This window comes from Neopsephotus bourkii, unplaced genomic scaffold (assembly GCF_033783945.1).
Source record: "Neopsephotus bourkii isolate Nb327-2 ecotype Australia unplaced genomic scaffold, CSIRO-AGI_Nbou_v1 NB_1707, whole genome shotgun sequence".
NCBI lineage: Eukaryota > Metazoa > Chordata > Aves > Psittaciformes > Psittacidae > Neopsephotus > Neopsephotus bourkii.
Genome location: NW_026902181.1, coordinates 7,459,681 through 7,485,725, shown reverse-complemented (window position 1 = coordinate 7,485,725; position 26,045 = coordinate 7,459,681). Strand labels below are relative to the sequence as shown.

The 26,045-nt window shown below is 39.7% G+C and overlaps 1 long non-coding RNA gene across 2 annotated transcripts; it reads right to left on the bottom strand.

The window, feature by feature from the left end:
* Positions 1-4,163: 4,163 nt before the first annotated feature.
* Positions 4,164-25,495, bottom strand: LOC133224622 (uncharacterized). Of its 2 annotated transcripts, none has more exons than XR_009728906.1 (4): positions 25,336-25,495; positions 13,205-13,320; positions 12,948-12,974; positions 4,164-6,262 (listed from the first exon to the last, which is right to left on the bottom strand). It is a non-coding gene; the product is annotated as an uncharacterized LOC133224622 (long non-coding RNA). The 2 variants fall into 2 exon arrangements; XR_009728905.1 differs by lacking the exon at positions 25,336-25,495 and adding an exon at positions 13,986-14,106.
* Positions 25,496-26,045: the final 550 nt, after the last annotated feature.

Sequence of the window (26,045 nt, the reverse complement as noted above, 5' to 3'; positions counted from 1 at the left end):
ATGGAGTCACCCTGGAGTAGAATTAGAACACACAGTGATAAATCAGGCCCATTGATTCACTGACAGTGCCCCTGTAGGACCTTCTTGAGCAGCCAGACTACTGAACATTGCTGCAAGCATTATCTTCCCAAGCACTGTGCCATGCCATTTCCACAGACAAATTGTTTCCTGACACAGCAGAGACTGATCTCCATGCTTCCTGCTTAGTTAATGCATTATAACCACATTGTTTTGCACTGGTTGCCCTCTAATTTGTGTGCAAAAGGATTTTTGATTCAAACGCACAGCCCTCAGCTGTGGCAAATCCATGTGGAGTTTTGACTCCTGAAGCATCCAAAGATCACAGGAGTTACAGACACAAAATGTATTTCCCAAACTACTTTTATGATTAGATTATTTGAGAATCCAGGAGAGAAAAGATGGATCAGACTACTGGATCCAAGAATGCTTTCTAAGTAGGCAATGACAGCCAAACTCCAGGCCTTGAAGTCCAAGGTAGCAAAGAATACCCTGAGGAAATATTTATACATCTGTTCACCTTTTTTTAACTCCTCAAAAATGTTCTGCCTTTTGTTTTCAGTCAGACATTAAACCCAAGAGGCAGTGTAAGACAGTGAAAAATTTTGTCTGGTCATAATTGCTTGGTAATTAGCAGTTCTCAGCCAAATAATAAACCTTTCTTCCAAGTATATCTAGCCATTGTTTTAATGACACCTTTCCAACTCAAGGCTTCTGATTTCTGGACAATGTCAAAAATGCCATGGGGACGGGACAATGTGAAATGAAAATCAGGCTCCACTTTGGAAATCAGATAGGAGGTAAAATGCCTTTAAAAAAGAGTATCACAGTATCACAGTATGTTAGAGATTGGAAGGGACCTCAAAAGATCATCTAGTCCAATCCCCCTGCCGGAGCAGGAACACCTAGATAAGGTTACACAGGAATGTCTCCAAAGAAGGAGACTCCACAACCTCCCTGGGCAGCCTGTTCCAGTGTTCTGTCACCCTCACTGAGAAGAAGTTTCTTCTCAAGTTTTAGTGGAACCTCTTGTGTTCCAGTTTGTACCCATTCCCCTTTGTCCTATCACTGTTTGCCACTGAGAAGAGCCTGGCTCCATCCTCATGACACTCCCCCTTTATATATTTATATACACTAATAAGGTCACCCCTCAATCTCCTCTTCTCCAAACTATAGAGACCCAGCTCCTTCAGTCTTTCCTCATAAGGGAGAGGCTCCACTCCCTTAATCATCTTAGTTGCCCTGCACTGGACTCTCTCCAGCAGGTCCCTGTCCTTCTTAAACTGAGGGGCCCAGAACTGGACACAATATTCCAGATGAGGTCTCACCAGGGCCGAGTAGAGGGGAAGGAGGACCTCTCTCGACCTACTAAGCATCCCCCTTCTAATACAACCCAGGATGCCATTGGCCTTCTTGGCCACAAGGGCACAGTGTTGGCTCACGGTCATCCTGTCGTCCACTAGGACCCCCAGGTCCCTCTCCCCTACACTGCTCTCTAACAGGTCGTTCCCCAACCTATACTGGAACCTGGGTTGTTCCTGCCCAGATGCAGGACTCTACACTTTCCCTTGTTGTATTTCATTAAGTTATTCCCTGCCCAACTCTCCAGCCTGTCCAGGTCTCACTGGATGGCAGCACAGCCTTCTGGCGTGTCAGTCACTCCTCCCAGCTTAGTGTCAACAGCAAACCTGCTGATAGTACACTCAATTCCCTCATCTAAATCTTTGATGAATAGATTAAATAATACTGGTCCCAGTACTGACCCTTGAGGCACTCCACTAGATACAGGCCTCCAACTAGACTCCGCCCCATAGACTACAACTCTCTGGCTTCTCTCCTTCAGCCAGTTCACAGTCCACCTCACTACCTGATCATCCAGACCACACTTCCTCAATTTAGCTGTGAGGATGCTGTGGGAGACTGTGTCAAACGCTTTGCTGAAGTCAAGGTAGACCACATCCACCGCTCTGCCATCATCCATCCGCCGTGTTATTTCCTCATAAAAGGTTATGAGATTGGTCAAGCATGACTTCCCCTTGGTGAAGCCATGTTGACTGCCCCTCATAACCCTCTTATCCTTGATATGCCTTAAGATGGCACCAAGGATAAGGTGTTCCATCACTTTCCCAGGGATGGAGGTGAGGCTGACTGGTATATAGTTACCCGGGTCCTCCTTGCCTTTTGAAGACGGGAGTGACATTTTCTTTCCTCCAGTCCTCAGGCACCTCTCCCGTTTCCCAAGACTTGGTAGTCTTGCAAGAATCAGGGCTGTTCCAGCTTTATTTCAACAATTCCAAGAGACCTTTGCTGGTGGAAAAATGTCGGTAAATTATGTGGTGAACCAAGGCAAGTTACAACGAGAAATATCAAGATTTATATTCAACAGACTTACTTCATGCTTGACGAGAAAAATCCTGCCAATACCTATATACATTTACTTAAAGTCCACCCTCTTCCTGTAATACAGAGGCCTACTGCTCTTGTACATGCAGATGTAGATGAAGAAGTCTCCTTCACAAAAGAATGTCTTTCAGAAAAGGAAACCAACATGGCTGGTTGTCAACGGTCTTCAGGGAACAGTCAAGGATGTCAAAGACAGAGAACTGTTGGTCAAAAACCTGCAAAATGCTCTATCTCAAGAGGCAAAAAGATACAGGCAACTTTACTACAAAAGGAGTAGTTCCAATATATCTATACAACCGTTATCTTCCAGACATCTGTCCCACCTTTTCTAACAAGAGGAATATATCTCACTTCCCTCTTCCCTCTTGCAGAAGAAAGGACATTTGATCTAATTGTGAACGGGCTGACAAACTACCTGAGCTCAGTCCAGATGTCCTTCCCTCCTGAGGACTAGGAAAATCTATCAAGAGGATGGGGAATACTGTTAAGAAATAGGGGCAGGTGCCTGTTCTTTAAGAATTTCCAGGCTCCAGGAAGCCATTTTTCTAGAGCCCTCTACAAGCTGAATAGAGTGTTTCAAAGATTCCACTCATCTTCTGGTATACACTTCCACTCATCTGTAAAACAAAACAACTGCCAAAAACCAGGGAAGACAAAAGGCCAGGGGAAAAAGAAAGCATAGATTAACTAGAGATCCTGTGTATTTACTTTAGACTTCAGTGTTTCTCAGCCTAAAGGCACAACACACCCTTTTAAACATGATTCCCTGTGGCTGCCAGAGCTCCCAGTACCTTAGGGAGGCTCTCTTGAATGGGCTAGTCCATGATAACCAGCATGCACTTCGCATACAGTTCTGCTTGCCCTCAGCCTGCTGCTGCAGTTTGGCCACTGGACCATTCAGACTTTATACACCTTTTGCTCATCACCAGCACGCTGGAGAGGAATTGTTCCATCTACTTCCCATTTCCATCTGATATGAGCTTGATGCAAATTAAAAATAACATTCCTAAATTATAACTTGGCAGAGAACTCACCTGGTGATCTTCTAAACAGGCTTCTGTCACTTCACACTTTCACATTAGGTGACATATTTTGATTCTTTAACACTTCTCATGTAACTTACCTTCCTCAGTTCAATCAATGATGATATCCCACAGATTTGCAGGGGGACTGCACCTACTGATACACAACCCTAGAAGCCTTTTTAATGGGATGTCATGGAGTATATTTTGGAAGGCCACTGAAAACAAATTTATTTTACTTGAAAGATCACATAGCGCAGCAGTGCTGAAATATGGCAATGAATTTCTCTCATCACGGAGAGATGATGATCAGCAATACTACCAATAGATAGGACAAACTAACCAAGTCATCCTAGTCAGTGGATCTTACTTGCATTTAAGACTGACACATACATAGCAATTTGCCTGTGTTCTACAGCAGCTGCAAACTATTAACTATGACAATGAAGCTGATTTTTAAACCAACAAATATGACGGCTATTATGAAAGTTTTACCACTGTCACATGGTGTGCAGTCTTTAAATTCATCCTTTGCTGTGTGGCTGAACTTTTATTGAATTTTTCTTTTTTTTTCTTTTTTTTTTTATTAAAAGAAGGTCATGCAAGGACAGAAAATCTCTTTGTCAATCAGACTGCAGTGCACAAAACTCCTCCAGAATTCTCATAAAACCCAAGACCAGCATACCACACTTAAAGCACAGCGTTTCAGGGATACTACTACCGTATTTGATAGCTAAAATATACTCCCCTCATTTCCCATTGCTTCCTTCCACCTGCAAAATACCATCATCTTTCCTGGATTCCCAGAAAATCTAGCACAGAATGATCCATTTGTTGATTGAGGGAGTTTTCAACATAAGAAACCTTCAAAATTATAGCCAAGGCCGAAAGTACACACCTTTGTGTAACACATTGATACAAATAAAACATATGAAGACAAGCTTCCAAGAGAAGAAAAAGAATGATTTTAGCTTCTTCCAACAGCATGGGGATGCATCTGAGGAGTACATATAGTGGGATATCATACAAAATGTCTCTCATAATGTTCAATTAAATTGTGGCCAAATTATTGTGTAAAAATCAAGATGTAACCTTTAGATAATGCTCATTTTTCCCCTATAGGCCCAGTGACACAGGACAAAAAAATTCTGAATGCTAGAAGCCCTTATAACTATTCAGCTGAAGATCTGATTCCTCCTGGTTTCTATTTCCATTCATCTTTCTCACCTCATCATATGAGCTACCCTTCTCCTTCAAAAGAACTGTTCAGAAACCCACAAGAGGGCACGATCAGGCAGAGAAGGGGGTGAGCCTCACTATTTTACATAACAAAATCATATGCATCAAAACACACACACAACTTCCCAAATGTCTGAGGTTAGTTATCCTTCATGTCCTGACAAGTTACACCCACCTTTCCCAGAGGAACTAACTCACTCCATAACAAGTACCAGACTTCTGCTAAAACAGCAAATAAAGTAGGACCACCTACCACCCAATTCTGCAAACACTTACTGGTAGACAATCCTGCATGCCTACCACCATGAAACTTCGGAGTTTCAGCTGGCCTGCCCATGTTACTAGCTGCCATATCTCCAGCAAATGTTCATAGAGTTATGCTCTATTGCTAAGTCAAAATCAGACCAATTCTGCAACCCCTGTTTACAGTCAGCCTCCAGCACTGACTTATGATGGAATAACTCACAAGAAACACAAGTTCGGATTTCAGGATAAGGCCCCCAGTCAACATGTGGGAGCATTTATGGCTCTGTAGGACCTAAGTTAAAAAATGACTTAAAAACAGACAGTGTTTTCCTATGAGTGGCTTGTTTTCCCATGTTCCAGTTTGCTCTTTCAAAAGAGTGGTAAGCTGAGATATCGGTCACTATGTGAAAATGACAACATTAAATTAAAACAATAGCAATTTTCAAGTGACACTTTTTTTTTCAATAGATGTATGACATTCCTAGACATTCTATTAATTAGCAGGCCCCAGGCAACACATTTGGTAAAAGAGAACAATCTGGCCTTTGATTTTTATCCAGGCCTTACCCAAGATAATGCAGAGGTAGCCAGGCTGCTGATAGATCCCCCACACAGAGCACGCACCCCCGGCAAGCAGCTGTACTAAGAACTGCATGTCAGACACTTTGAAGAATTCTCAATCTGCAGAGAAAGACAGAATGATTTACTAATTAACAAAAAACTGCTTATGTTGAACTGGGCAAGCAGAGTCTGGTAAGTGGACTTTACTAATCAGTCCCAAATTTCTTTCTGCATCCTTTTTTCCAGTGACCTGTTTCAACTTCACTTTAAAAGCCATCCTGATTGAAAAATGTATCCTGAATTTTTCCTGTATTTCAGGACCAGGAATTCAAACAAGCCCATTACTTTCAAAGTAAGCAGTCTATTAATATCCTGATGAACCTCTGAAATTAGCAGCATCTCATGCTCTACACCTACGTGATGGTTATCCAGGAAACAGGCATCCTTGTTATATCTTTTCTGGGCATCTGTAGTCATAGTCCATCAGTACAGTGGATGAAAAGCACCGTTTCAACAGAAGATGTAAGATGCCAACTGAAAAACTCAAGCTTTTGATACTCCCACCTGCATTAGTAATTTCTGGTTGCATTGGATGAAGATCTGTGAGTTCCTTCATGTTTAGGAATTTATTAAGGTAACCAAAACTTTGGAATATTTCTTACTTTCTTGTATTATTCATTTCATCTGTAGACGATAATGGTCCTCTTACATTAAGGATAATTAGGGCTTTAGATGGGCTTTCAAAGACATTTCCACATTTTTCACTGACGTAACTGTAGCTAAAACAAAATCCAAAGGGAAAAGGGGAGGAGTATTCGATCTTGAAAGCAGCCAGACTGTCTGGAGGAGATATATTTTAAAGGTTTTATTGGTGGCCCTCCGAGAAAGGCAGCTATGACCTAAGCTTGAATGCTAGCAAAGACTCTGTGGGTTTGTGTGGGAGGGGGTTAAATCTAATTTGTAAATGGTGAGTTATTAGCCTTGACATTTGAGAATAGACACTGCATTGTGTTGATGAGGAGAGAAACCCTAGTCTTGTTAATGGCAGTGATTCATTCCTTCCCACTCCACTATTGTTCCCATTTACCTGGCAAAGGCAATTACTTCTTACGCGTTCCCAATTCCTGATTTCTGGAGACTGCTCATATGAGCAGAAGCACAGGAGAAGAAATGCACCAAACAGGCAGAGTTCTGGGAACAGCACTAGTGAATCTCTGAGAGGGTGTGTTATTACCAAGTTGCCTTTTCACCCTTTTCTACTCCCCTTTGCACCTGAGAAAAACCTGGCTCTCTTCTGCTTTACCGAGTTTTCAGTCTCCCTTTCTCTCAATACAGGATTATTCCCTTAAACTCATGCTTTCAAAAATGGTTAAAATATCCTGAGATGGGTAAAGAATTTGGAAGCTTTAAATGACCTCAAACCTATGTGTAGCTATTTACATTTGGCAACACAGAGCAACCAGCCTTGGATTTTCTACTACAGCCTTACCCAAATGCACAAAAAGCATCTCTGCACACAATTGGCCTCCTACGTCACATGAGACCACCCACAAGCCACACAAGGGGTCTAGCCAATTATACTTACCAGAAGCTCACATAGTAATGTGGTGGGTTTTTTTAATTGTCTTAAAGCCATAAAATATCAGGACAATGACCAGGAGTAAATCAAGACTCAAGCCTCCACACAGAGCTGTCTCTCCAACAGCTTGTTTTATAACATGTCTGGCTACTGCGCTCAGACTCTCTGTTTATCACTTGGTGAAGCGCAAACCCAACACTTCTCAGGCTGCCTCCCTTCCTCCCCAGCAGACTGTGACACCGGTAGACAGGCCTGATCCCTTGCAAATGTGAAGTGGCAGAGCTGCACTGACGTCAGTGATGATACTTCCCTTTCTTACAACTACCAATCTGGCCCTCCCACTTTTACAAATGCCCCTGAAGGGACAACATGAAACACAAAGCTTGGAAAAGTACCGAACTAGGACTTGGGAACAGCCCATGGCACAGATTAGGGGACAGTAGCCATAAAGCATTTGAATCCAGATGTGAAATTCCTCAAGACCAGGACTATTCAAACCCTATCTCATATATAAAGCAAACAAGCTAAGTTAACTATTGAGTCAACCTTGCCCACAAGACACAGCTTTTTGTGAACAGCTCCACCCGAAGATGTTTGGGAGCTATTTGCTTTGGGGCATGCAAACAGCTATATACCTGCCAAAAGGTTCAAGCATATTCCACCCTTCATGCAGCCAGCCACGGCCACTGCAGCAGGCAGGGCAGGCAAGCCAGCTGACACACTGGGGCTTGCTCTTTACAAATAGCTCTTGTACCCACTGAGCACAGAAACCACAGCTGCAACTTTGCCAGTGGAGCAGAAGGTGTCACGTCCAGAGACAGCAGAGGGCATTCAACTGACCTCAAACAAACAAAGCTTAAGTGGAATGTGGTATCCTCAATTCCATCTTGGGTTTCAGGTGACTAAGTGAAGAGATGCATGAAATTCATATTGAGTCCCCAAGCTATTACATGCATACTGCATAGAGCTACATCTCTCTCCATGCTGTCACAGCCAGCCATAAAGGTAGCTGAGCTTTGGCCATGCAGAATTCCCACAGATTTCAACGGGAATTTCAGTGTTCCAGTCTGAACTCCAAGAATGCAGTGCTGGACCTAGAACTCTGACGGCTGGAGCCGTATTCAATATCAGTGTCTGGCAACACCCATTTCTAAAACAGTGACTCATTCACAGGCACAACTTTAGAGGGACAGACAGGATGACTTTAATCATACATTTCCATTTCATTAACAAAGCTCAGTAAAACCAGATGAGCATCCTGGATGATAATAGTTGGTATTAATCTAATGATTGCAGTGATCCACTGCCACAAGTAGGAATAGTTTTATATCCTGCAAAATGCATTGTTTTAATTCACTTCAAGAGCATAGCAACTAATGGACTCTTGAGGCTAAGGACAGAATAATTGTTTAAATGCCTATGGCTTTTATTTAGACAGGGTTTTTCTGAAAATCAGAGGCATGTAAATTAATTACAGAAAGTAATTTGAAAGAGAACATCTTCAAGAATACCTAGGAAAACTAGGAGTCTGGGACACCAGATAAATAACCTGTCATTAGCACTTTGCATTCATTGCAAACAAGGGAGCAAGTGGCTTGTGCAATGGGCTTTACAGGAAATGAATTCAGGCAGATATTAATGCAAGGTGCTCATATATCATGGTTGTACAGTCCTTCTCCCTGACCAGTTGGGTTTCCATCCAAACATACAATTTTAAGTCTTTCCCTCAAAAATTAGCATACACCAAGCCTCAGACCTGACAGAAAGCACTGAGCAGATGGCTTGTTAAAGCTGGAGTTTAGCACTGGATTTTTACTCAAGTTTTTTTAAAAACAGAACAGACAGCCTTTTAGGCACCATTTTCCCAGATCACCATGTCTGGCTAACCCTTCTAAAATATTCAGAGTGTGCTTCCATGGCAGGTTTGCAAACAGATGTAATTCCCTCTGCAAGTGCTCCAAGATGCCCAGATACAAGCTACCTCTAATCCTAAAGTCATGTAACTGCAGCCCTTAATGCTGATCCCAAGCTAACATATTCTGCTTCCCAGCAGGACTTATTAGCTCAGGCTCAGCCACATGCTAGTGATGGCTACACAGCTTCCCATTCAGAGCCAGCTTTCATCCAGCCAGCTTGGAGCATGGACAGAGTGAGCGTATCTGCCTGCCAAACCCTGAGTAGACATACCTTCAGTGACTCAAGTAGTCAGGAGCAGAAATGCAGGACAAATCTTGTTTAATATTCTCACAGTCCAGTAAAGGCTGGCTTTGCTCACTAGCTTAAAGAGCCTGTGAGAGCACAGCAGTTTCCTCTGCTTTATGGATTGATATGATTATTCCTTACTTTGTATATCGAAACTCTTCCTCATTGACACTTTCCCAACTTCACACTGAGTCCTGCTCCACTAAGAAGGCTAAGTGCTCTTCTGATCAGAGGGATGTGTTCCTTCAGAATCCACCTCCTCATGAAAATATGAAACCAACATGTGCTTAACAAACTCCTTTCACTATTTTAATTTTCCAGATTCTGTAAGATGACTGGTGCCCAGGGAAAACCAGCACCTCACACACTATTACTGAATGGATGAGAGATTAAAATGCAGCATTGAAGTCTGAAAACCCTATAGTTAAGATCACGGCAATCTTCCAACACATGAGATTTCCTACAGCTGCATCAGCCTTCGACATGAAATAAACATCAGATGCTCTGATAGAATTAAACTTTCTACAGTGCACACAAATCCTATTGCTCTGTCTTTCCAGAGTTAAAAGCTCTAATCTGAACTAAGAACTGGTTTGCTTCTGAATCTTATCTACTTTCACCTCCAGACCCAGCCTTTCTATACATGTCTCCACCATGTTTCTCAGGCTACTTGCCACCCATCATACCAACACACCTAACAGGAAGTTCCTCTGCCATCTCCACCCACAGAATAGGTGGATAAATGCATTAAATTAGGTGGAAACTGCTTGAACATCTGTAGCCTTCTCATTTCAGCTTGCATAGGGGGTTAAGTGTAAGACAGTCAAAATTCATACAAGGCAAGAGTTCCCCCACCCTTCCAAGCAGGTTTTCTGCTTTATTCTCTGTTTTCTCCTTTACTGTCCACACACATCCAAGAAAAAGTTCCCTCTCTTATACAACACTTCTAGTTGGGCAACACGAACCTGTCAACGTGTTCTTCTCCTTTGCACAGAAACTCTTCCATCATGACTGCAGCCTCCACACATATTCCACTTTTGCATAACCTTGTCAACTAAGTCTCTAATATTCACTTAAATTTGAGGGTTTAATTTCCAAGCTGCTTTAGTCAAAGCCTATAGCAGCCCATCCAATTCTCTGAAACCTTTCTCTGGGACCAGCAATGGTGTTAAGACATTCTGTTCTCCATGCCTGCCTTAATGTGTTTTCTTCTGCACCTCTTGACTTCGGTCAGTTTCTGATAATACTTTCCTATGAACATGAGCAGCAAGGTGTATCAGGTCATGCTGCAGCAGCATTAAAATAGCATTCATTCAGTCTTGCATCGTGACAATATACTAAGAGGTGGGAAAATCTAGGTGTGCAATCTCTTTGAGTACATTTTATATCTACTTATTCTTCATATTTTCTGAGGAAGCCATCTAGGATAAAATATGTGCAAGAAATGTAAACACAAAACACCCCAAACTTAATATCCTACCAACATGTACTTACTGGCTGGGGAAACAGCAATACTGCCTTATTCCTTTACTATTCTATTTAGCTCTTTCCTTGTTCCTGCCTCAGTCAGTGCTGAAAACTTGTGATGATCAAAGCATGAAATCTGTGACATTTTATTTGTGGGCCAGGTACAATACACATTTTTCTCCTGCATGTAAGCATGTGTTTCCCTATTATAGAGTCTGAAAAACCGTCTAGCCTGTGACTATTTTGCCAAAGGAGCTTTCCCTTTACTCAGCTGCTGGCTTAATAATTACAAGTCACTTAGCATCTGTGATCCCAGTTTGTTGCATGGAGCACATTGTTTATGTGCAACACTATAAGGTGGGTAATACAGAATGCTTCTCACTTATTTTCATAAGCTCAAACTAATTACATTTTGTATGCCAGGGATAAGAGGACAGCTGGAAACGATCAAGGGGAAATAGGAGCACTACATGAGCTGTTTCTTCAGTCAGCTGTTTCGCTGCCCAAGGCACGCACACACACACACACACACACACACACACACACACACACACACACACGCTCTCACCCCTTCCTCTTTCAGGTCCAGTACTACTCAAGCACCACCACTGTCACTCAGAAGTCAACACAATTACCCAGCTTTACAATGGTATAACAGAGAACAGGCTTGGCCCAAATATCCTTCTGGCACTTGAAACATTCCTGTTTTATCAAAACTTGATACTTAAAACCTTCTGGGGACATACAATCAGGATGAAATAGAAATTAATACAACAAAATTGCCTTAGATTATGCTCAGACATCTCTTTGAACTTACTAATAAAATTCCACACACCTAAGCCACAAGTCTCAGCCTACATACTCTAACAATAGACATATCTTTGTCATACCTCCTGAAGTCCAAATACAGGGTTTGTCCTAACCATGAGGAATAAAAGCAGAGAATCTGAGGTTCACTGCAAATGCCATCTTACTGGTCTTCATTTTCTGTGACAGTACTCAGGCCTTGGAACAGTTATCCAGAATGTTTCTGCTGACCTCAGTTTCTGGGATAGTTCTCCCTCGCTTAACCCTGAACCTTTCACACAGACATGAAGATAAACACCCAAAGTTCTACATGCTAAGACTTAAACAAACACATTTTGTGCCAGAGGGCATAGGCCAATAACCTGCAAAGATCCACACCCACACAGAATTGCACAATGGACCACACGTGTTTTGGAGTATGGCATTTGCCTATCACTAAGAATTATCAAGCACCAGTCATTTCCAGAAACAGTTTGCTGGTCTCAACAGATCAGTTACACTGCATTTATTTTTGCTCTAAGCAATACCTTCTATGCCAGTCATTCATACCGATTTGGGAGCTCACCCAGATCCTTCCCTCACCCTTTTCCAGGTCCTCAAGCTCAATAGCATTTAATTTACCAAGTGGAATTCCTCTGGCTCTTCTCTGCAATCCCAATTTCAACTTTATCCTGATGAGCTGCCAGAGGCATAGAGAGCCTACTCCACAGGGATCCCAAATTCCACAGTCCACTGCAGCCCAACACTACATGACAGCAAATCTTTCAAAAGAAAGAAAAGACTCCATAAAACATCATCAGAGCTCTAATACTCCAAAATGTGAATTCATACACCAGTTGTAACAAGTTCAAGCCTGGACATTCGGTTGATGCTCTTCTAAGTCAGTACTCCACAAAGGCTGAGCACTAGATACCTTGTTGGTGTTTTGGTTATCAGCTCTGATCCACTGGACAGCAAATGGATTGTGCCCAGGAATATCAGCACTCCAGTCAGAAGCAACAGAAGAACTTTTCCTCGTAGATCTACCACTTGCACAGTAAGCAATACACCATTTAACTGATACTGAGTGACTCTTTCAGAACAGATAAAAAGAATAGAAGTTAATTTCAAGGAAGTAACTCCTGAACTCATCCAGAATATTAAATTACAAGATATTTCATAGATTTTTAAGTGCCATGGAAAAGCACAACAATTCAATTAATCTCAAAACAATAACAGTTCTTAATCTAACGTATAGCAGCAAATTCACGTTTCTCCCTTTTTTAACAAAAAAAAACACTGTAGTTGCCAGTGCATTACTAAGATCCTATTTCTGCTCCAGAGACTCAATCAAACCTTTGTTCTTCACAGCAAAGGATTAAGCAGGTTGCTATTTTGGTAATGAGATGTGGAGGGTTACTTACTTTGCAGCTGAGATCCAGGCTGGATGCCTAGAAAAGAAATAAGCTCTGTTACCTCAGGTGAACTTTATTCGTATAATTCCTATATCAAACTCTGTTAGTGTGATGCATATGATTAACAATAAGATTATTTATGAATAATTACAGTTTCATAGAGTGCTTAAGCTCATTTCCAGAATATGCCCCAGGTTATAGATAAAGTCAGGAATGTAGATTTTAAGGTACCAACACACACACAAGAATTTAGAAAAATCCCATACTTTCTAGGTAGTTTATTAGTCAGCTGCCGTTTTTGTGTTGTTGTTTTTTTTTCACACCAAGTCCAGTTATCTTTCATATATCTCATCTCTTTTAACAGCACAACATGGAGAAAAAACTGTCATGAAGTGGCACAAGAATTTTAAAAAAGTGTCAGAAAAACAGCACATGGACAGGGACAAATAGAAAAACACTCTGAAAAGAAGATCAAATCATAGGGCACAGATCCAAGTGCTAAGGCACCAACTCAGTACCCAAGATGATTGAGAAAACTGTTTATGAGGCTAGAAAGGAAGCAGTGACCTGTGAAAATGAAGCCGACTTCATGAAAACATTAGTCATATAAAAAATATGTTGTTTATAGTTATCATAACAACATTTTTATTAAACAAACATGTTTGGTATATAAAGTTCTTGCAAGTAAAACATTTCCAAAGGACTAGGGTAGGTAAGGTAGAGTGGTTAGAACCTGGCACCACTTTATAATTACATAGGGATCAATTTTTTGCACTTAAAATGGAAACGTTTGGGGCTCACATCAGAGGAGGTCCAAATTTCTAAATGAAAAGTATTATTGTAACAAAATCTAGGAGCGTCTTCAGATGTAGCAAATAAAAACAGAAGTGAATGTAAACAGACCCTCAACATTTCACTTGCATCCTGCCTATTAGCTCTTAACGTGACAAAGTGCTTTGACAATATGACAAAAATTAAACTATTTACTAGCTCTCATTTCCAGTCTGGCAGGGCAGTGTATTTTAAATACATTTTTTAAAGACCCACCATGATGCAAAGCACCCCCATAAACAGGCAGAATGTCAGAAAGAAATGAGTCCTTTGGTCATTGATGATATCCCTTGGGAATGTTGTTTTACATCTGATGAAACTCTCTTATGTCTCCTTCTCTAATGAACAGTAAGAATACAATAGTAAAAATCCACAAGGGTTCAGATATTTCTGGCAGTATAAGTGCCAGATTTCCTGTGGAAACAAACCATATGCAGTCAAGCTTCGCCTGCATGAGTGATCACACGCATATTACCCCTTCAATAATTTTCTGGCCAAAATCACCGATTCCAACCATATCTGATAAAAGCAGAAACCCCAAACATAGTTAAATTCCTAACATAATGCTGATAAAAGCAGACACCTTAACATGAAGAAGGAAAACGGATGGATGGACAGGATGGCCTTATTAGTGCTCTCAGTTAATGAAAGGCTTCAGTGTGAACATAACATACTAGGCTTCAGAGAATCCACTAGTATTGAGATGTCAGAAATTTCCTAGCTACTGGAAAAGCTCCAACTGCAGCTTGTACCTTGTTAGAAATCCAGTGAATCAGTGCTGTAGGAAACGAGACTTTATTCATTCTGAGCTCAGGGAATCACAGTTTTTCAAAATGAACAGCAGTAGAAAAGAAATTGTGTTCATAAGTTTACATTTACAGATGACACTTTAATCAAACATTGAAAGAACTGGGCTCAATGCAGATGTCACAGAGCAGTATTTTTTGGCCTGTAATATGTGGGAGGCCAGAATGCACAAATAAACAGTCCTCACTCTGTGAGTCTACAGAACATGTTGATTTCCCTAATTCTCCAGCAGGTTAACTTAAGCAAAGATACCTATTTACAGCAGAAAAAAGGGATGAAGTTCCTAAAGAACTGCCATCTGAGTATCAGTGTGAAGTTATGAAAGGAGACCGTACCTGTTGAAGCTTTCCACATTTATTCTCTTCCAGAAACACCAGCATTGAGGACAATTGCAGATTATAAGATTAGTCCTTTGAATACTTCAAGAATTTTCAGCATGATTTCATTTTCATATTATAGTAGAAATTTTTTGTAACTCAAGTGGTAACTTTCACTAAAAAGTCTTAAAGGCCCTGACCTTGGAACTTGATCCACGTTGGTGAAACTTTGACAGGTCTCAAAGACAGAGAAAAAAGGATCACTAGGGTTTCAAATTTAGTTTACAGATCTTGTACATGCATCCCTAACACTTAGGTATTCAGCACCTAACAGAAATTCTTTGGCCTGATCTATAGGAAGAAAAGGCATTGTGGGTGAACAAGAAATTCTGGATGCAGCAGTTTCACTTAAAAAAAAAAAAAAAGGGGGGGAAGCATATTTGCAAATTAAATGCAGAAATTTTGGTTGTTGTTTTAGTGTGGGGAAATCAAATGGAAAATAGTGTCTTCCATGCTTTAGCTGAGTTCTCTCTGATAGCTGACTATGCCTGGCCCATGCAGCCTGTAGACAATGAGTGAGCTGGATGGATAGCTGAGTGACAGCTTTAACATCTGTATTAAGTTTCTAAAAGTAGAATCTGAGTTCGGATGGATGGGTGAATGGATGGATGGATGGATGGATGGATGGATGGATGGATGGATGGATGGATACACAGACACACATACATGCTTTTTTTTTTAAACAATAGACAAGTCTTTTTACAATCACCTGACATGCTTTCTCACTCTATACATAATATACCTACAGAATCAGGCCTGTCTATGAAAATAGCCTTCTATGTTTTAATTATATATTACCTCAGACATGGAGTGTCCTTATAGAAGTGTAAAAATATTAAGCCTCTGCATTCAGATGAAACAGTTTGGTCAACAGCAGTCTCTCTCAGCAGGTTTAAGCAGATCCATCAAGTCTCTCCCAAGCATGTAGGGCAATGCCATATTAATTCAAAAGTTAGAGAATATGCCTAGTGTGTCATTCTAGGTACCAGAAAAAGGCCTGGGCTTCAAGACACCAGCTAAAAGTTATACTACATTAAGAGAAAAGGCAAGTTGGGCATACAAGAACCACGGCCTTTCTCTGGCTTTGTCTCCTTTCATAGAAGCTGCAAAGGCAATACAATAGTTCTCATAGGGTCACAGAGGGAGAGGGACAGACAAAGGCACTTGGTATTCCATGCACTTGCAGTAGTTTGGAAGACTGGGAGGAGGCATCCTAGGTCCTTCTCTTGAGCACAGTGAAATCAACAGGTGTTAAGAGTACCCAGACTTGCTGAAAATGAAGCCATGGTTGTCTCGACTTGGGCAACCAGACTTCGAAGCAACTTTTGAAAACAGAGCCTGCAGGGCAATGAGGGTTAGAGTGAAGCTGTCCTAGCTCCCAGGCCTCACACAGAGGCAGCTCTTTGACTGTAGGACTTCCTTTGCCTCACTTCCCCTAGCTCTTTGCACTGAGGTGGGGCCAGAGGGAGGCATTTTCAGCCTTCAGAAGACCTTTATACTGTATTAAAAATATGGTTTCTTTAATGTTTCCTTTTTCAAAAGTAGTAATATAAACTAACTGAGCGTGCTCTTAGGAGAGCTTTTGGCAAGGGTATGGGACAATCCTGTGCCAAACCTCATCTTTGGCATGAAGAAATATGTGGTTCTGCATAAAGACAAAACTTTTGGAAAGCTTTTAGAATATTTCTCATAATGAAATGGGGTGGGGGGGAGGGTGTAGTTTTTTCTTGAAATTCAGAATACTCTCCAGAATACAAATCCAACTTTTAAATGTTTTGGTCCTTTCCATTATAAATAAAATAAAATAAAAATAAATAAAAATAAATAAAATAAAAATGGAAACAAATAATGATGAATGATGGATATGCTCTGATTTTGAACAATCCTCATTAAGGCTATTTCAATACCATTTCATCTGTCTATAGCAAATAAAAATTTTGTGTCAGATAGATAGGAATTAAATTATTTTAAGCATTCTATATTACAGAAAAGGAAACTCAGACTGAAAGAACACATGCTCTCTCTGCCTAAAGCCACAAAGAATCCACTGCCCAGAGCAGCAGTGGCAGATTAGTTTGCTCTAGACTCTGGCTGTTGAGCACTATGCTTGTTGACTATGTTCCCCTCCAGGACATCTGAACAAGAATATGTTAAAGATATGGGAAATAAAGGCCCAATCTTGGATTTTATTTCTGGGTGCTCTCACTAGTTTTCCATAGTAAACTGTATGGAAATGTAGATTATCTAGATGATTTAGAAAAAAAACAAAGTTTCAGAAATACTTCAATAAGAGGGGTCCTGACAATGAGATTTCTCATTAATACCATACTTCAGAAGAAAATGCAACAAGTCAACTAAGGGCCAAGAAGCTTGATACCTTTATATCATTTTGGTTTATTACCTGAAACCCAACTGCTGTGTTATAGAGTAGATCAACCTCCAATATTTAGCAAAAGAGGGTAATCACACATAGATCGGGTAATCATACATAGATCTGAAACACACTTAGATGAAGATTAAGTATCCAAAAGGCTACTACGCTTTGCCAATGAACACAGAATCACACTGGACTGCCCAAGGTATCATGAGTGTTATTAAAAGAAACTAAATACTTTAAGAACATTTTAATAGTGTTCCTTTTTGAATTTGGGTGGAAAGGGAGGTTGGAACCTTCCTTTGCAGGATTATTTTCTCTAAGTACATTTCTAAATCCTACTTAGTTTTGTTTAACTCCAGCCTTATAAATCCTCTGTGTCTTTCTCTCTCTAGCCTCTTTAAGTAATTTTACATCTCTCCTTCCAACAAAGATTTTGCTGTATTACTCCTTTTTATTCACTTGGAATTCAGGTGTTTGCCTACAGTTTGGAGAACTTCTTCCATATATATGCAAGTCCATTGTTGCAGACAGCATAAAGGTTTCAGAATTAATGACCTATGAAAAATGAGTGAAGCAATTCCCAACTCGCAAAGCTTTAAAGTCCTCTGCTTACTCCAGCAGATATCTCTGTAATGGAATCATTCATGCCTAATCTTTAGCTTTTCTTTGCAATAATGACGATAACAAAAGAAGTTTAAATATAGGGGCCAAAATTCTGATGTCACCATGGGACTGCTCAAGCTGGAGCCAGGACCCTGCCTCAACTTGGACTTTGACACCACTGTTTCACTTTGAGAAAAAGGAGGTACCTCAACTGCACTAGCCCTCCAGTACAGCTACATAGTTGACATTTTTTCAAACACATCACTGCAAGAAGCAGTGGTTAAGCCCAAAGCTTCGAGAATTTCACTAAAGAATTTACCAGTATCTGGTTATGTAAAGGCCTTTGGTTAAACAATACATAAACTCCAAATACCTCTGGGGCTTGTGGGCTGAATTTTTGGGGTTTGTGAGTTAAGGAATTTAAGTCACATCTTACTGTGAGAAAAAAGAAAGCAAAAACAACTGAGAAATGGTACTAGTCCACTAAAAACTCAAGAGCCATGTGCTGTCATGCCACAATAATAAATAAGAGGCTTGTGCAGGACAGAAAGACAGGCTGTGACCTCCTTTCCACTAATTATCATAAAACTATTTTGCTACATTTTTATAAATACTTTCCTACCTTCACACTCAGTACTGTATGCCCCAGTGTAACTGAACAGTCCAAGTTCTGATCTATGTCCAAGTGCTTCTCATCAGAGTTAGGTACTTTGTGTGCAAAAAGGTGAGAGTTTTTTCTTTAAAAAATTCCACCTTCTTTTCATCACAATTCACTGCAGTGTCTACAGACATGATACTGCTATATAGAATAGGACAAGATAGGCTTCTTTAAGATGCATATAGCAACAGTTTAGGCTGTGATTCAGACCCATTAGTAGAGAGGTAGTTCCTGTAAGTAGCACTATAAAAAAAGTGGTTATTTGAAAAGAATCAACAAAGCAACAGAGTGGAAGGAGCTGACCTGCTGGGAGGTGCAACATGAAGATGGAAGCGAAGAGTGTGAGACAGTTGCATACTACATTAAGAAGTAAGACACCAAGGATCAAGCTGGATTTATATAATAGAACCAGAGGAGAGGTTCACTTGCGAAGACCTTCTGCATGAGTGAGAAAGCTCAAAGCAAAATTTTTAACTGAGCTGATGAAGAATAATTCCAAGGCCTAATCCAGGTTAATGAAAAGGCTTTACTGACCAGGCTCCACATTACTGAAGAGCCCAAACCCTACAGTGAATTCTGACACTAGCAGAGTCATTCAAACCAACAATAGAAGTGCTGCTGGTGTTCAATGGGAATGCAAATATGAAAGGGATGTTTCTTTCATAAATGCTTGTCATGGAAAGCTTCATGGCCTATCATGTAGAGGCACTGGCATGAAATAAATGAAAACACTGGCAAATACAGACATCCACTGGGTAAACGTCTTTAAGGTAATGTGCACACACATACTGGCTTTGAGGAGTACAGCTGGTGTTCACTACACTGATCTCATTCTCATCCATCTATATTTAATGTTGCCCACCACAGTAACTGAGTTCTTTACTTGTTAAATACACAATATGGAGAAATTCTATTATTTTCTAAATTGCCACAGAATGTAAATTCACAATTTTTCAGGATGAAAAAAGGTCTATCTCATGTAAACTTTTTTCTTAGCAGGCAATTGAAAACACATGCTAAATATCTTTGTCCTCTATTTAGCAAAAAAATGTTAAATGATCATTGGATGAGATACACTGTTTATTATTTTCCTATGATGTCCAAAACATAAAACTCAGTTAACCCTTAGAGGAGTGACACAGAAATGATATGACATGCATCATACATAAAATAATGGTCACTCCTGCTGTTCTTTAGACATCTGGGGCTTAATTTGCAATTATTTTCATTTATAGAGCTAAGCTATACAATAGAAATGGGAACACATCTCCTACATTGATGCAGAATTAATTCTCAAAGGGTGACATGCACCATAAATCCTATTGCGTGATTACTATAAACATGTAAACAAAAGGATGAGGAACAGCGTTGTCTGCTAATGGATGTTCAGTTATGAATTTCAATTGTTACAACGTGATTAATTTACATTTTCAAATTAAGTCTCCAGTTTTGCATGTTTAATTATGAGGTATTTAAAAGTGCAGATGCGTGTGTTTGATTATAAGCAGCATCTAAGAAAAAGCTTGGCACTTGAAATTTGCTTGACCTGGTTTGAAATTCTGATTACATCATGGAATGAAAAAGTTAGAAAAAGGAACGTCTCTGTTCCCAGCTAAAAATTCACGCAACAGCTCTCCTCTTTAACACTTCCCATAAGCATGTGCATCAGAGGTACCTTTTTGACAAGCAAATGAAAGAGGAAATCTGTGAAAACAACGTGTCTTTGGAGAGTCCAGTAGTACCCATACTGTGGATGACATCATTTAATCCCATTTTAGAGCTCCCCCATTTCCAAAAACTTCAGACAACCTTAAATTTTAGTGGGATTTCCATTTCATGCCTCTGTGTCATGGATGAACAGCTCCAGGGACTATGCTACAATTTTCCTAGTAAAACGCAGGGGTCCAACTGCAAAGGAGGGCTTAGGGCTTCGCAAATAACTGTTTTTTTCAGTTCAGCTGCCAAGCCAAACAGTTGAAAAAGAATGTTGGTTCAAACTGAACCGAATTCACAATTTTTCCAGGTTTCCACACCAAAACCACTACCATCCCCACCCAGCTCACTGTACTTCATTTAACATGAAATGTTCCATATGTCTCATGAGGATACATTTTTGGAAAATGCAAACATTTGGCAAATGCAAACATAAAAGACAAGGAAGTGCAAGACAAGATTTATGAAATCGTTGCAGGATTGTTCTCTCTGAATATTTATATAGAATTCACTCTTTGTTATACTGAGGGAATTTCTTTCTCACTGTGTTAACAGGGTTTGCCCTAGCTTCCAAAGTACCGTTAACATCAGGTTAGAGAGTAATTCTTACTCTGTTGCTCACTGACTGTCAACTAGTATTGAAGCAGTTTATATGAAGTGATTTATTGGACTGGTTCCACTTTGAAATTATCTGATGAGTAATTGGATAGAATACTCATGTGAGGAGTTAGTGACACAAATTTGAACTCCTTGTCTTGACCAGACAGTGCAGGGGGTTGAACTTGGATCTGACTTTCTTGTGTGACTAGGTACTAAAGGATTGTGAGGTAGGTTCTCACTTTATATGCAAGTTTAAATGGTCACCATCAAGACCAAGAAAATCTCTGAAGCCAGCTGATCAGCACACTCCTCTAAAAGAGAGGGCATTAGTCCCACAGACGGCTCCTCTGAAGCAAAAAAGTATAGAGAGGAACAACTGAGAACACATTGTGGTAGATCTCACTGCCGCTAATTGCTCATGTCCTGTCATAGAAACAGGATGGGATGATCCAAATATCCAGAGCGTAGAACAGAATTAAAATGCAGCATCCAGTGTTGCAGTTGAGAAGCTTAATCAGAAAGAGAGGAGGTAGAATAGAAACACAACTCTGGTGAGGTCTACCTCCTTTCCATCACCACAAGTATTCTTCTCAGATTAAATTTATTTATTATTGTCCTGGAAGATGTTTATACACACATGTTTAAGACAGAACAATTCTTCAAATTGGAATACCCTGACATCTAGCCAAGCAGAAATCTGGTAAATGTAATACCAAGCTCTTCTAGATAAAAATTGTTAGATATGATGAAAAGAGTCAATCACACATACACGAATGGTAGTGTACATATTTGAAAATGCTTATATATGTGAAGATTCAATGCACCACAGCACAGAAGATCAGCTGCCCTATTTACAGAAGACTCCTGGTGAAAATCCTGGCATACAGGATTTTCACCTGCATCTTGACATTACTTGAACAAGGGAGCTGCTGGACTAGGCAAAATGTAGTTTCAAATATCCAAATTCATAAATGTTTGTGAAGCAATGGCCCTCCTGTTTGGAAAGTGCTATGCATCTATAGAGGTGCCATAATGGCAACAACAGCAGTAGGAAAAATTACTGTAAACATATTTACCAGAAGCAATGACATCTAGTATGACATAAAAAAATTAAACATTTTCAGGTAATACTAATCACTCATACTTGCTGAATAACTGGATGAATCAAAGCAGTACCTGCCCCAAAATCCACAGATCCTAACTTCAGAAAAAGTGCATAAGCTGAGCTCCTTAAAGTTTTAATTCAAAAGATGCTTTATCGCTTCAGAGTCCAGGAAGAGACAGAAGAAAATTAATCATCTGCAAAACACTTGAATCCGTCTTTTCCTATCTTTTTTCTTCCTGACTGAGGAAAATAAAATTAAAAAATATTTATTTGATTGAGATTCTGGTAATAATTCTAAAATATTTGCAAATTTTAGAAAATAAGAACCAGTTAAAAGTCAGCATTAACAGCCATATATTTTGGCAACATTTTCTTTGAATGTAACAAATAACTAGGCAGTGACTACTTTCAGCATCACAGATTGGAAGTTGGGGAAAATAAAACAAGAAAAGGTTAAAGTAATGGTACTTTTTGTCTGAAATCATTCATAGATGGAAACATCGATTTTCAGATTGCCTTGATTTTATTCTTTTTAATGTTACTGAAGACACTTTAATTTCTTTCTTTTTTTTTTTTTTTCTGGAGGCTTAACTGATAATCTCCTGCAGTTATCATTACACTTGAAGCCTGCATCTATTGCTCTGGGACAGGTAGCTATTTGCAGAGGCTTATTAGGTTTCCTACTAAACAGTAGCTAAATGAGAAAAACCTATGGATTTGAAAGAAGACCTGGCACGCAGATAACATTTATGACTGAGTAAATTTCACTAATGCTTCTATAAGCAGTTGTTTTTTTCCATGTTTTTGTGATTTTTAATGAGCTTTTTACTTCACTTCAGGCATTCAAGATTTACTGTTCAGCTTCTTGACAGAGGATGAATTTTAATTTCCAAACATTGCACGTGCAGCTGGTATCCTCACCACTGCTTTACCCACTGCAGGAACCAGCTATGGCTGAGGGCATAGTTTGCAGCAGCCAGTACAAGCCCAGGAGTCACAAACAGCTTCATTGAGCTACATTCAGAACATATTGGTTTAAGACAGATACGCTATTAGGGTAACCAGCAACAGGAATTATGCTTGTTACAGTATCACACTGGAACAGCCATAATATTCTTTGTTACCTGCTACCTTGTTCAACATCATGTGAAGACATTGCTTCTCACCGAACTGTGGCACACTGACCTCCCCAAAAACCCAAACAGATCATGAGAATGCCCTAAAACACAGCTGGATCACTCACAGCTAGAGTAATACACTCAGCAAGCATTGCAAAATCTCTAGCTTGCACAGTATTACTGTAGGAGGGCTTTAGTTGTAGCTTTTAAATAATAGCTAAGGAAAAGGGCTGTTTATATCATTTCAACACAACTCTTCATTCATTCCATTTTGATTTTTAACAGTTGTATTGCTGTTGTTAATTAGGTTATCATCAGAAATTTGCAATATTCTGAACATTTTCAAACATTTAACTTATTTTTGTGTCAGAACTGTGGTGGGTCACATGACATGCAACCATGTTAACATATTTAGGGTTTGAATACTTATAACCTCTTACGCTCTGCCATATTATTTTTCTACTTGCTTACAGTTGAGAATTACTGGATTTTGTTGGGTTCTTAACCACAAGGTTAAAATTTATGGGGGGAAATGAAGTAATAAATAGGTACAGTGTCTTACCTTCATTTTTCATGGCCTGCTTGCCAGCAGAAGGGTTAGACAGATGAAGCTGGTTTTCTTCTGTGAAACTGCAACTAGTCCATTCACAAGCTCACAAACACCCCCCTCCCTGTCAGCTATACTTTGGCAACATAAATGTAGCTTACATATTATGCAAAGAGCTCTCAGCAGCCTCATTTTTGTATCAGCAGGAAGAGCATCCAAGAGACCTCTCCATCCCTGTAGTGCTGAAAAACTTCCAGGGAAAATCTTGGATACTTATGATCTCATTTAACTCAGGGAAAACTGTACTCTCAGCCAACTGTTTCATTATGGGAAAGTACCAGTTCAGAGAAAAATTACTCATAAACACAAAGCTTTACTTCTGAAACACAGAGCTTTCCCTGCATAAACTCTGATAACAAAAACAAGTCTGTACCAGCAGATCATAGACACACCATCACTTAATCACATAGACAGAAGAATAGATACCATAATTCTTTCTAAAGGTTCAGGACAGCAACAATAAAGAAACTAAATGTGTAGCATCTTATTTGAGACTATTTTGATATTTCTTAACTCTGAAGCTTTTTAAAAATGTCAAGAGCCTCAATGGTGGAATCCGACGCATGCTTGATACCGATACTGCATGCTAGTAACATCATTTTTTAACTAATAAGTTTGCAATTAGACATACAAAGAAGGAATCTATTACACTATCTTTGAGGGAAATACATGAAATTATATATTACAACACTTCATAAATTGAAAATTTACAATGGAATTTGTTCATAAGGATTGTTGAAAGTAATCTAATAAAACCAAGATGAATCAGTCAGTTGGCTGCTGATAGTTTAATGGACAGTTCTTCAGAATCAGTGTTGTGAAGTTTGAAGAAACAATGCAAATTCTATGGTTAGACAATTAGGAAGGGTATGTCACCTGCAGTCTCACAGCAGAAGTGCTTCATCACAAACTCAGTAAAGGAATATATTCATCCTATCATTTAGCTGCTGCTACAAGCGTCGCATAGGTGTTAGCTTATACCTGCCAGTCCCAATCTCAGACACACTTCAACATAGAATCACAGAATCCCAAGGGTTGGAAGGCACCTCAAGAGATCATCTGGTCCAAAGCTGCATTCAAATGTCTTAGAATCATAGAATAGTTAGGGTTGGAAAGGACCTTAACATCATCTACTTCCAACCCCCCTGCCACCTCATACTAAACCATGTCAGCCTCAATCCAATTTCAGAGAATAAAAAAAATAAAATACTTTGGAATACCAAAACCATTTGGATCACTACCTCAAACCTTCACTGAGCTTAAGGGGAATGACACAAGTAATTGTTCTTAATATTGTCTTAACTGACAATAAAAAGCACACTTCTGTTATGAAATAAATCACTCATATTGGTTAATCTATTGCTGAACAATTAGAAGTAAATTAGAGGAGGTCAACACAATACTAGGGCATAATTCTGATTTTACCTACTTGCAGATACTTCAACCACCTTGTTTCTGCTTGAAATAATTATTGTATGCTCACTACCTTGTTTTAGGAAAAGAAAAAAAAAAAGGAAAAAAACCCACAAAATTTTGCAAATGGAAATGGAGAAGCTGTGACATGGTCTGTTTGAGTAAACCGATGATGTCTTTCTCTTAACCTTTGAAGTATTGACCTGGCATTAAGTCTCCATTGCCAGAGAAAGCCAGAGTTCTGTAACAGCTGATAAAAACTTGGACATTTTAATCTGTAGGGAGGAAATACCCATATTTCCAAACAAGTCTTCATTGTAAACAGAAGTCAAAGCATAGCATCTCAAAGTTTCCTGCAAAAAGGAAATTTAAGCACATCGAGTTTTAGGAAAAAAACCACCAAAATGTTCATTTCATTGTTTAGTTATCTTTTCCCAAACAAAATTGGATAACAAGCTGTTTCAGTGGAACCCTGAGATTGCCCCAGAATCCTAGAAGTGCTCAAGGAACACCTTCTAGGAGTAGGCTATACTCAGTCAGGGCAGATTTTCAACATCCTCAGCAGAACATTTTCTACTACAAACTCACCCAGTTTCATGCACAGACAACTTTTATGCACTATACATTCCTGATATTGGTTGGGGTTTGCTCATATATATGGAATAGAATCTGCATTAGGGCTCTATTTTTTCCCAATATAAAGTCTTGCTTGCCATTTTGTTTCCCATCTTCCAGACAGCACTGGCTGCCTGCACAAAGAACTGGATGTTAAGCAGGTATGATCGATACAAATGTTTGGGTTTTTTTTTTTTTCTGAGCCAGTGCAGAAAAGGTCAGTCTTGCCTTTCCTTCAACCACAGTGATAACTGATGACTTTACTGAAAAAAAGACAGCTTTG